This window comes from Neopsephotus bourkii, unplaced genomic scaffold (assembly GCF_033783945.1).
Source record: "Neopsephotus bourkii isolate Nb327-2 ecotype Australia unplaced genomic scaffold, CSIRO-AGI_Nbou_v1 NB_1293, whole genome shotgun sequence".
NCBI classification, from domain to species: domain Eukaryota; kingdom Metazoa; phylum Chordata; class Aves; order Psittaciformes; family Psittacidae; genus Neopsephotus; species Neopsephotus bourkii.
In genome coordinates this window covers 440,076-453,648 of record NW_026901777.1, presented here as the reverse complement: position 1 = coordinate 453,648, position 13,573 = coordinate 440,076, and the positions used below count along the sequence as shown (strand labels likewise).

General features: G+C 37.2%; 1 protein-coding gene across 1 annotated transcript in view; it reads right to left on the bottom strand.

The window, feature by feature from the left end:
• Positions 1 to 13,573, bottom strand: part of RORB (RAR related orphan receptor B) — a 132,732-nt gene that overhangs the window by 47,781 nt on the left and 71,378 nt on the right. The gene's annotated exons all lie outside the window — the stretch shown is intronic.

Below are 13,573 nucleotides of genomic sequence, written 5' to 3'. Positions count from 1 at the left end.
TTCTTTTGCTTTATCAATTAGCCCAATGCCTTACTCATTAAAATAACATAACTGATTACCTATAACACATTGCTGTTATTAGCAAAACTACCCTGTTTATTTGAATATGCATCCCTGCAAGATTGCTTAAACACGTAATGACATTAATTGATCATATCCTCAATTTCTCTCAAATACTACATACCAGTATGAATTTTTACAGTTGTATCACTTGCTGTGTCAGGTAAACGTTACATTTCTGGAAATTTAGTCCTGGGAGTTTTCTTTTATCTTATACTGAAAATAAAGCACAAAAGGTAGCCCACCAATAAACAGTGAAGAAATATATACACTCTTGAGTCACCTGAAGATGTACATTTAAGTTGATTAACTACTCCTCCCAACACTTACTACTCTTGTTTTGTGGAATGTTTCTCATTCTTCGAAATCTCTGTAAATCTATTTGTCCATGCTTAATTATACTGTTTTCTGAGCGCCATATGCAAGTTGTCAAGAAAATTTTAGCTGATTTGACTATTACAAACATATAGTACGATTAACAATACTTTGGTGGATCACAGGGCATGATACAACTTAAAAACTCAAAGCATTTTAGTAAACTGAATATATTGTATATTTGCAGTCCTGAAAAACCACTAATTAATGCAGCTTTTAATGTATGTTTTACAGTTTAAAGCTTCTTGCCAAAATAGGTAACTAACGCTCAAAGAAAAGTTGAGAGGGAAGAATACATACGCTCAGTTTATGTCTTAATTTTTATTAATGAGCATGATTTCCGATCTTCTGAAAAATAGTTTCTGCCCCTCCTTCCCCTTCTGTTTTGGGATTTTTTTTTTTAATTTTTTTCTTTTTCCTTTTAAGACAGAAAATCATCAAGCTGGTTCCCCAAGGGAAAGAAGGAATAGGAAAATGTTTTTCTGCAGGTACATATTTTGGTTCTGAGCTGACCTAGGTAAGCTAGGAGTAATTCAACACACTCAAGTAGAATTATAGCATGGCAGCAAAAAGAAGGATCTAACTGACATCGCCTGGGACTTTATGTAACTGCCATTACAGTCAATGGAATAATTTCCCATCCACTTTCCTGAATCACTTTCCTTACACTACCTTCCCCCATAAATTAGGCAGAATATAACTCCTACAATGTAAAAATGACAAAAGACATAGGCAACAATAAACAAGTAAGAAAAGTGATTTCAGCCTGAAATGAGTCTGAAATCCTCCTAATGTTCTTTTCTCAGAGCTTTTCAAATGTGTCCGTATTTTTGATCATCAATATGGATTTTCACTTTGGCACATTTTTATTTAAAATCTTTGCCCCATCTTTTGAGAAGCAATCAAATCAGCTGGAGATATTCTTGGATTTGCATCTGTTGCTGTCTGAAATGTTACACTTCTCAACTGTCTACATACCAATTTAAACTGCCATCTTTTAACACAGTAGGAAGAATTAATCTTTAGTAAAACTCCAAGTGCAGTTGTGTCAAAGATAGATTTGATATAGCATGTTTAATATTTCCCTATTTATTTTTCATTGGAATACCTCATATTTTTAAGAAAGTAAAGAAGAAAAATGTTTCAACTCACCAGTTGCGTCAGTTTTTATTCTGGGTTGAATATCACACATTTTGTTGTAAATAAGTAAGATTCCTAGACACAGAACAGTATTCTTCCTATTACCCTTCTTATTCACAGTTACACCTGTGCTGTTGCAAAAGTGGAGTCTCAACAGACTGCATTAACAAGATTAAATGGAAGAAGTGATAAAGACACAGGCTGTTCCATTTCATTAAGGAAGGGAGGAAGACTGCTGGAGGAACTAGGTAATGAAACATTTTATTTTGATACTGTAAAATGCACTTCTTATTCCAGCCCAATCATTTAAAAACAATACTTTTTTCTGGAATTTCTGAAAATAAATCTGAGCTTTCTTTTATGATCAGTTGATTATTTTTTTTTTTTTTTTAAATGTGTCTAAGTAATGGGGGATTAGAATGATAGATTTAAAATGAGAAATCTCATTTTACATATTTTTTTAATTTATCTGATATTTTACAGCTAAAACCCCACCTTGTGAAATAACACCTATATTCTACCTATCTGCAACCAGAGCAAAAAACTTAATTTGGTTACAGTTTTTTTTAGACACAGTGTTACAGACCTGAATGAACTGTCTCTGTTGGACGAATATTATGTTAAAGGAGTATCAGCTGAATCCCAGTTGCCCTTATTTTTCATGGCCAGAGGGAATTTAGGAGAAAGCTTTCAGTATGAATCTCTAACAGACTTGCTCAGAGCCTGGAACTACTATTTTTTTTTTCCCCTTAGGCCCCCACATTGGCTAGAATTGCACCCTCATTCACAGGTTATACTTGCAAAGGCATGCAGTGGCTGTCATGGTACAGAAAAACACAAAGCACCCCAAGCTTCACAACAGGCTTTCTGTCAAAAAACAAAACAAAGCAAAGCAAGGCATAAGAAGAGAGCACTTTTACAAGACAGCTAATACATTAAATGCAGTGCCTCTCACTAATTCACTTTTCCCTTGGGAGTCTTTGCGGGTTTTCTGTGCTTGGAGAGAATTTCCCTGAACTCTTCATTACACATTCCCAGGCTTTTTTGCTGGAAGAGCTCTGCAAAGTTGATTTCCAGGTAGCCATTCCCTATTAAACCATTTTCTCATGTCCTAACCTTTTGCATAAAGTAATTCTTGGAATAAGAGATTATTGAGATTTTAACAGTTCTGTCCTGCTAACTCTGCATATTCATTCCCTTGGAACTTGTGCCAAAGATAAAACAGACAGGACTTAAGTTTTAAGATGCTATGAGCTTGATACATACAGAAGACTTAATCCTACATACTATTAAAAAAAATAAGATTAAATTGCATCTCAGCCACTTTGCATTGAATGCCTGTTCTGGTTAAATACAACAGTTGAGGAATTTAAAGAAAAAAACAAAACCAAAACAAACAAAGAAACGATGCATGGGGAAATATTAGGGGACAGTTCCAAAGTTTATGAAAATAAGTAGAATTATTGAAGATTAGGTGAAGTACAGAAAGCAAACAAAGACAAGACCTGGGAATAGGCAGGCTGAAAAAATATTTTTTTTCCAATAATGAGGAAAAGTTTATTGAAAGCATAATAACAAACAGGATGACTTAATTACTTATAATAACTCATTTAAATCTGCATAAACACTGCACAGCTATTTTTTTCATGTCTGTTCCTAGAACCAGTCACGTAGGCTGCATGTGATGTTGTGGGATTATAATCTTTAATGAGGTCCCAAAGTCTTGGCGTGCTGAATTTCAGATGAATAAAAATTCCCTGGCTTGCTAAAAGAATAGGAATTGCCCTCTCTTTATTATTTCATAAAGGAAAGCCTTTGATGTTATGGGGCATAATTTTTCTTAACTGGATAAATAATTGGTGTATAATTTTCCTCCTGTTGTAACAGCATTTCATTCTGCTGAAGTAGTGATTGCCTAAAAAGATTTTTAAGCCTTACTGTTTCATAATATATTACAGTTCCCTGTTAGACACACCATTTTCCTCTAGATAAAAAAAAAACAACCCAGATCCAAGAAATGACCAAAAGAAATGAGCAACATTTAAGGGTTCCTTTTCCTTTTTTTCTCTCTCTAATTTGTGTAACTGAAAATTAGTTCTGCATGAGTCAGAAAGAAATCAATAGATTGTTGCCAAATATTACAGACGCTTCTGATGCAGGAATTAGTCACAAAATGGTACTGAGCAGTGATTCCAGAGGCACTGGCTTTCAAATCAAGAATGATCACTTGACTAGCAGCCTAATAAATCACCCTGTATGTCCTGCAGGGTGTGTTCTACCTCTACAGGCATCAGGGCAGGCAGAATTGGATGCAATGTTTGCATTTTGTAACGAGAACTCAGTTCAGAAGAAAATGGCAATATTTAAAGTCTTACAAAAATATAATACATTTCAATTCAAAGTTTGTACTTCTTGAAACATACCGCACTCTCAGCTGAAAAAAAGATGATACTGAGGAACAATACAAGACCTGAACAAATATAAAACAAAAAACTCCAGTCATCTATAGCACAAAGTAAAGCAAGCTCTGATATCAATGCATTGCTAGCTGTCTTCTGATCAGAAAGCTGTCTTGTGAGCTGGCTTAATAGCCTGAACCAATGGACAATCTGCATAAAAGGGGCCATTATGCACTTTTCTTTTTAACTGTTTCAACACAAAGGGGTCATAGAACAGTTTGGGTTGGAAGGGACCTTTAAAGGTCAACTATTCCAAACCCCCTGCAATGACCATGAAAAGGTTCATGAAAATATGATGCCTATGTTTATTTCTGCCGGATGATGTTCAACAGAACAAAGATTTTTTCAATATGATAAATATTTTTAAGATCAAGAAATGGAAGAGTATGATGCTGATAAATGCTATGCCTTATTCCTTAATGTTCTGACAGTTTATACTTTCTTCAGTCCTTCTTAGCAGTTTTTAGCATCTTCTAATACAGACAGTCAGAGGATTAATTACAGAAAGGAGGAATGTAAACGATTTACCCCAGTAACTTAGACAGAAAAAGAAACTGTAAAAGTTGTTTCACAGAAACTGATGATTGCACTACAGTTAAAAAAAAAAACAAACCAAAAGAAAAACCAAAACTACCAAAACTGCTCTCCCGAAAAGACAAAGGCATTCAAATTCATAAAGGTCATCAATTGGATATTACAGGTTTTTGTAGAAAATACAAATACTCAAGGATATGGTCTGCTGGAGCCAATCTGTGTACTTTGATAGCTTCAGCTGTTCTAGGTGATAGCTCTGGTGAAAATGATTTAGCTAAACCAAGGATAATATGGCCACTGCTTTAAAGACTAGCAAATGTGGAGATTACGAGGGAGGTACAGTGGAATTCATTTCCATTCAGCCACCTTGCTCTTATTAAGAGCAGTCACCAAGTGCATGCACAGGCAGGAACTTTCGTTTCTCTTGCTGTTCTTGCATTTTTATCAAAAAGCACCCAGCCATCTGGGGAGTAAGGGTAATGAAAAAAAGAGTGTGTGTGCATGTGTGTGTGTACCAGCAAGACTGTACTGGCTCAGAACCTCATTTGGTGTGAACTGATGCAGAGCTGCCAGTGAAGCTGTGCCAAATTACATTAACTGGAGGTCAGGTCCTCTTCTCATTTATTCCTACATTACATGACAGGTGAAAAATAAAGTAGAAGAGTGTTATTTAAGAGACTACAGGTAACTCCTTCACTCTCCTCCTGAAGGCTGCATGTGCTACATCCTCTTGGTCTTGATTGCCAGAACTATAGGAAATTGAGCTTATAAGTTGTGGCCCTGCAGAGTTTCAAAGAAGGTGCTTCTGTTCTTTCATTTTAGGAAGTAGGTATTGTCCTTGGGGAATGTTATGTGAGGAACCTTGCTCTCTTTTGATTTGTATATTCTTCAGCCATGCAAGCTCTGACCCACCTTGCAAATATCCTTTTCGATGTTGGCCTTCCTCCCTTGTGAATACTGAACAGAAAGAAAAGTCTTGCTGCATCCCGAAATCTTGTGATCTGTATATCTAAGTCTCTGCAGCCCTGGGGACATTTCAACAATGTGAATCAAGTTCTATTTCATTTGTAGGCTAAAGATAACAAAAATGGTGAAACTACCTCCCAGTTTAAAGAAAAATCAATACAAATGTATCAAGAATCCAGGTGCTTTTATCAGGGTTGCTATATATTTGGATTTTTTTTAATTTTTTTTTTTTTCTGGTGAAAAGTAACCCTACCAGACTGGGTGAAGGGGAGCCATGAAAGAGAGTGCATGCTCCAAAGGTATATTAGTCCACTGTGCAGTACATTTTAAGTTCAAAGACATCAGAAATTATAAGAGAGGCCAAACTTTTATGTGCAGAAAAGAAGGATCTTTGGACAACCTTTTAACATTAAGGTGACAGACTTCCTTTGTTGGTATGCCCTTTAACAGCTTTGAAAAACACTGAATGAATTTTAAGAACTAAGGACTAGATGGTTATCCATAGAAAACTTGAAGAAAATGATGGACACGTAGGAAATAGTAACTTTGAACCAAATTGAAAGTGCTGACCTCAGATTTTTAGATGGTCTATTATTATACTTCTCCATGGAAACTTACAGCATCTGGGTGACTTGTTCTGAGTGACTTTTTTTTTATCTCACCATTTCTTATTTCACCTTCTAAGGAGTGACAGACCCTTCTCAATACAAAAAGTCACATCCCTAAAAACGATGCTCTGTGTCCTTGGCATATGCAAAAGGACTTGACAGCTAAATCCATTCAGAAGCAAGTCAGGTATGTTAGACTTTTACAGTCAAGATGTTCACACACCATTTAATCAGACTACCAAAATTTTGCTGCAGGAAACCACTGATTTTCCAGAACAATTATAGCTGTTCTCATGGTTTTAAACTTCACGTGTCACATCTCACACATATCACATCACAAGCATCAATCTCTTGGTCTGTCTTTTCTAGCACTTGAGCAAATAATTTGTCATCAGCTGATGCCCATGGAACTATTGACTATTTACTTACTTGTTACTCTAAGTACCATGAAGATGCACCTAACAGGGCTCTTTTGGAACTATAGTGGTCACCTGTAATACTAGAGCAATCAGGCATATTATTGTTATGCCTAAAGTTCATCAGAACTAGCACCAAAATTCGTATTAGGTTAGACATAAATAAAGCACTCTCTTCCACCCTGCACCCAATATATCATGAATTGCTGCACTTCTGTACAAAAAGTTGACTCACTCTGCACCCAGACACGTTTCCAAAGTTTTGAAGTGCTGGACAGTTTCAGCCACATGCTATGTTGCAATCTTCACTGGTTGCCTAATTGATATTTTTACTATGATTAAATATCCAGCAAATGTTCTCTTAATTATAAATCACCTTCAGAGAAGTAAGAATACTGACTGTGCTTTCAGGTTCAACCCACAGATCTAACTAACTCTTTGCTTGATAATTTGAATATGAATTACATAATTTGGCAATTTAAAAGTAGATTTATTTGTATGCATAGGATAAACAATTACATGTCTGAAATTCTGGCCACTTACAGAAATTATTTTATTATGATGGTTGCATAAAAAAACCCCTCACAGTACTTCCTGTCATGAGCCAAAATATAATTCTGTGTTTAATGTATATCTTATTGCCCTTCCTTTTCCTCCCGTCCTCAAGATCCTGGGGGCTGATGGATGTCATAAAGAAAGAATCCAGGCTCTTCTGGACTCCTGTTAGAGTAACAAAAACTTAACTCTGGTGGACTCTCACTCAACACACATGCACAAAAGCTTCACAAGAAAGTTGTCAGTTGAACTGCCATACAAACACGGGATGGGGACGGAAAGTAAGATTTACCATATTTTTCTGGCTTTGTTGCTGAGGTTCAACAAACTTGACAAGAATCAAAGATTGACTTTTTGTGGGTCCCAAGCTTATGAAGACTTATTTTCTTGTCTACATTTCTTTGTAAACTGTAAGAAACAGCAACCCTGTGAATACTGAAGTGATTTGTTAAGAATACTGAAGTGATTTGTTAAGTAGCCCCTACATCTTGAAAATAAACTCAAAGCAGAAGGATTTAAGTGAGTTTGTTAATTAAACAAATCGTATCAAAAGGAAATATTTTCAGGAGTTTTCTATTGTGTAATGCAAGCCTCAGTCTTCAATACTTTAAGCAAAGTATGAGCTGAAACCTCTTAGTTTTACTTCCGTAAATTACTGTGACTGCACTCTACTTCCTGTAAAATAATCCACTGTAAACTCTCTGGATTATAGTCTGTGACTATAATATTTAGTTGGAAACCGAGTAATATGGGACAATTTTCTGCCAAAGACCACAATCATCTTGAGTAAGTTAGCGAGACCAACGTTAACTATACATAGTTTAGTCTGAGACCTCTGTATTTAATGTGAGGAAACAATAAAATGTCTCTGACACCTCTGAATTAAATGTATCAGCAAATGGCATTTGATTGGCAGCAATGCTGCTTCTGAACTCTGCTTCTATCATGTTCCTTCAGTCTGCCAAGCCCAAATATTGGAAACAGTGGGGTAAAATTACAAGCACAGCAGCAGATTGTGCTTTTGACAGAGTGAGTGCTTTTAAATCACTCCTCTAAACATTACTGTAGTCTTCTGTTTCCAAGCGCAGCATATGAATAATAGATGCAGAGGTCACAAATTTAAAAATAATGAAAAAAAAAAAATTACTAACTAAAGATCATGTTCGTTGCAGAAAGAAGACATGTAACTGAGAGTGAGCATGAACCACTCAATGTACCGTGCTGCTATTTTAGATATTAGTAGGATCTCCAAGCATAAGACAAAATTTCTGGCACTGTCAGTGAAAGTCCTCTAGGAAGGCATGAACTGGAGTGGAGAGAAACTGCAATCAGTATGACAGCTTTATTCTAACTAGTGACATGAAAAGATACTCATCCACACTGAGATATGTTATGGTGAGATCCAAAACCCACAAAGAACAAAGGCTCCTAAGGCTTTGGTGCTTAGACACCTGTCTTCTAAGACCAATTTGATTCAAAATGGGATTATTAAACCTGTATGAAGTGCCTAAATGCTTCTACAGTGTATAGGCAGCTCAGTGATTTGCCATTGGATCTGACTCTTATCTGTTGACTGGTCACACATAAAATTTGGAGAAAAGTAAAGTATCATAAGTGTGTTGGGTAACCTGCTAAGGGAGGTTTTCATTTTGAAAATGTACCAAATTTCCTTCTCAAGAGCAACTAACCAATAAAATTGTGCTAGTGGTATCAGAATAGAGGGAAAGCACGGAATAAACTGTTCTTATACAATCATTAGATATACCAAATGTAATAATCTGCTTATAGTAACGTTTTTGTCCCTCTGCCCAAAGCACCTGAACATTTCTTCTGACAAACCTTTAATGAAAATAGCTGTAACTTCATTAAGGCTAAGAGGGATGCAGCTTTTCCATCCTAGCTGCATAAAACTGTTTGTTTGTTTGTTTTGTTATACCTACAGGGTAAAGGAGAAGCTGTTTGTAAGTCTGTGTTTAACAATTAGTATTTGGGACATGGCCATGTCTGAGGCAAAGTACAGTATCTTGAAAGCCTCAAACAGCAGTACAGACCAAGAAATGCAATATGTTCTAGCCACACAGAACTTCAGGGACATTTAGTTAGGCAAATGTGTCTGGTGTACTAGGAAATATATGTCAGAACACTTTCACAAGATGCTGTGAGAGCTCTCAGAAAGAGCCCCTCACCCCTTTCAGGAACTGATAAAGCCTATCACCATCTACAGGATAAAAGGAAAGAGCAATATCAAATGAATCACAAGTACAGCTTCCTGCCATGCTAGTGAAATAATACATCCTTGACAGAAGCCTTTCATAAGGCCATTTTAAAAGAAATGAGAACAAGCTGAAAGGAGAGAAGAGACCACCAGTAGAACAGTGGTGTTACTGTAATTTTTTTTAATCACTGTCACACTGCTTTGTCATTAGGTTAGGTGTGCTTTTCTGGCTTCCCCTTCCAGGAGCTGTCAGCTAATTTAGAGAAATGAGATATAAACCTTTAACATGTACCTCTTAGGTTTAAAAAAACCCAAACTCGCAAAATAAACAAAACTAGGGAGAAAAACCTGATCCACTGTTAGTCAGTTTCATAAACATAAAAAAAAATATGGAAAGGGGATTCTACTTTTGAGCTATGAAACATAAATCCTCTTTCCTGGTATGTTTTGATTGTTCTTGAGAACAATGAAAGACATAACCTCTGATGAAGACAGTGAAATGATTAGATGCAAATTTGTTATCTCCTAATGAGATAGGATAGCTGATGAAATCTAAGAATCCAGTAAGAAAAGCACAATGAAAAATACGTTTCTTGGAACTTTTAATTCTGATAATTACCTAGACAAGACACATCTACTTACCTAACTGAAAAAAAATTGCAATCTAAGTGCTGAGATCGGGAATTTAATTGGTTTTTACAAATTAAATGAAGGGTACAGCAGAACAACTATATTTTCCAAGATTAAGTACTAAGGTACTGTCTGTTGTATTCCATACATAGCCATATTACAGGTGTCAGAAATGGTATTGCTATTAAAAATGTTTTAATGGTATAGTATACTCAGGTCTGCCTGAAATGACCTTTATATCATTTTTTTTTCTCTCTACAAATGCCCTTTCTGAAGGAGGAAAAGTGTGTAACATCTACCCCTTTGCATAGCTGTCATATGTAATGCAATTACTATGATTTTCTGCACCTCAAAAGTGCAGCCATTTCCCATAACTACACAGAAAGAAAATGACCCGAATTCAAATTACTGTACAAGAGACAGACCTTACTAACATGGCCCTTATTACTTAAGATGACAGTGAATAACTACAGATGGTATTTTCAATATAGGTGGTTCTACGTTCGATTATCAACCAACCCTATCTCGTGTTCCCTTGGACACTAACGACTTCTGGTAATGTGACTCAGGAGATCTGAGAAAAACTCTAATATTGGTCCCATGAGGAATTACCTACCTAGGTAAGGAGAAGACAATGTGCCACAGATATATGCATAACTTCAGCTCATGTTAACATTTTATTTGCTGTAGCTTTAGCTGTTAAAGTGAAGAAAGCAGAAGAAATGTAAAATCCTGCAGCATTTGGAGCTTTTCCTGTTAGTTTCTTAGCAATCATTGCTAAGCAAATCTAGCATTCAGACACAAATGTTTTGCTTTGCAGAAAAATGCTGGAAAAACATTATTTAAAATGTCAGGAAAATTGTTGTATCTGTAAAAATTGTAAACATTGAAAAAAAGGAAAGAAAAGCAGTTCAAAACAGATGTTCTCAATATGTCTACCTGAAACTTTTTGTAACAAAGTTCTCTCTCCACTTCATCGATCTAAAGCTTTAATTGGGCAGACAGTAAAGTCTGATGGGAAAATAATGGTCTTTTAAATACCTGGGAATGAAAAGCAAATTGAGTTAGCACAGTGTAAGAGGCAACTAATTACATAATGTCAATCCTGTTTTATACAGTTCAGTCTTTAAACAGCATGCAAAGAAAAGACATGTCTGGGAGAAAATATGAATCTCCTTACTTTAAGTGACTCATGTGCTCTTTTTCCAATAAGAAGTTAGGGCTATTACATGTAACAGCAGGCTTTTTGCTTAAGGGTTTCTCAAACGCAGCTGTTGCTGCTGTTAGCTTGTGACTATTTAAAATTTCCTCTACCTCTTGTCAAATCCAAATGTCAGTCACTAGCTACAACATTACAAGTCTTCACTGGGCAACTTCCAAAATGATCCTCTTCACAGAAGAAGCTTCTATTATCTTAGCTAAAAGCTGCCACAAAAAGTAGCCATAAAGTTAAAACACTGATTGACATTTCAAGAATAGATACTATGCAACTGCATATTTTCATTGACAAAATATTTAATAATTTTGTAGAATGTAAGTAAATCAACTGAAAACAAACAAAAAAGAGGAGTTTTAGCCTCACTTCTTCACTGATTCTGTACTTCTCAGTTTCTGGTGTCTGCTGTGTTTGTACCATCACTTGGCCTTATGCCACATACTTTGCTTCAGCAGGATTTCACCTAACAGACTCAACATGAAAAAAGGCGTCTAGAAAAGGGGGCAAAAACTGACAGGAAGCCAGAACTCAATACCAGATGTCAGCTAATTTTTCTAAGCAAGACTGTCATGTACTCTAATTTTTCCAAGAAATATTACCTATTAGTTTAACCTTGAGTAGTTTGCATTTGCATTGTCCCAGGTGCAAAGATCACCCAGCAGCAATCACTCATCTCCATTCTATATAGGAAAGAGAAGTGTGAACCATCACACTGGTACAATTACTGGAGGAAATTCTGATTATGTGCAAAGACATGATCTCAGAATCCTTTGCGTAAGTAATGCACCTAAATATATTCTCAATAGGATCACAGACACTGAGCTGATAAAGAAGGAATTGAGAACAGCTATTATTATCATGATTTTATTTTATTATGGGCCCCCACTGTTGCTCCTAGCAGGGTGAATGCAATTAAGTTATAGAATGGTACTGGGTATCCCAAAAGACTAACCTCTAACCACCTGGCTTCCTCCAAAAAGGGAAGGATTGCATGTGTCTCCAGTTTCGGTCCATGGTTAATTTAGAATCATAGAATAGTTAGGGTTGGAAAGGACCTTAAGATCATCAAGTTCCAACCCCCCTGCCATGGGCAGGGACACCTCACACTAAACCATATTACTCAAGGCCTCGTCCAACCTGGCCTTGAACACTGCCAGGGATGGAGCATTCACAACCTCCCTGGGGAACCTATTCCAGTGCCTCACCACCCTAACAGGAAAGAATTTCCTCCTTATATCCAATCTAAACTTCCCCTGTTTAAGTTTTAACCCATTACCCCTTAGTCCTACCACTGCAGTCCCTAATGAAGAGTCCCTCCCCAGCATCCCTATATGCCCTCTTCAGATACTGGAAGGCTGCTATGAGGTCTCCACGCAGCCTTCTCTTCTCCAGGCTGAACAGCCCCAACTTTCTCAGCCGATCTTCATATGGGAGGTGCTCCAGTCCCCTGATGATTCTCGTGGCCCTCCTCTGGACTTGTTCCAACAGTTCCATGTCCTTTTTATGATGAGGACACCAGAACTGTACACAATACTCCAAGTGAGGTCTCACGAGAGCAGAATAAAGGGTCAGGATCACCTCCTTTGACCTGCTGGTCACGCTCCTTTTGATGCAGCCCAGGATACGGTTGGCTTTCCGGGCTGCAAGAGCACACTGAAGCTGGCTCAAGTTCATTTTCTCATCGACCAGCACCCCCAAGTCCTTCTCCGCAGGGCTGCTCTGAATCTCTTCTCCGCCCAGCCTGTAGCTGTGCCTGGGATTGCTCCGACCCAGGTGTAGGACCTTGCACTTGTCACGGTTAAACTTCATGAGGTTGGCATCAGCCCACCTCACAAGCAAGTTAAGGTCCCTCTGGATGGCATTTTTTCCCTCCAGCGTATCAACCAAAACAATTTGAATCTTCTGTCAGGGTGCCTACAGGCAGCTAGAGGACAATGTTTGGCTCTTCTTTTGCATTTTCTTTCTCCTCTTACTGATTTCAGAACAAATGAATTCACCACTGTTGCTGCTCAGCCTCCTTTCCAGAAGCCAGCTTATTTTATATCTGGTGCAGAAAGGCACCAGAAAAGGTGCCTTTCTGATAGTTTCCCAACACTTGAACTACCCATCTTATGCTCAAATCCTACTTGCCACTTCCTTTCCTTAATGTTCTCATGGATTTTATACAGGCCTATATAAAAATACATATTTCCCCTGCTCTCACTCCAGTAGAATTTGAATGTATGAAATCTTTCCTTCAAATTCCTCTTTCTTTCCCATAGCCAGTACAAAAAAACCCCAGGGTAACTCTCTTGGTTTGTTTTGCTACCGCCACTTCTGACTCTGACATATACCATGAACAATTTTGAAAGTGGCAGAGATCAACTGACTGCCTACTCACCAGTGTGCCAATGACTCTT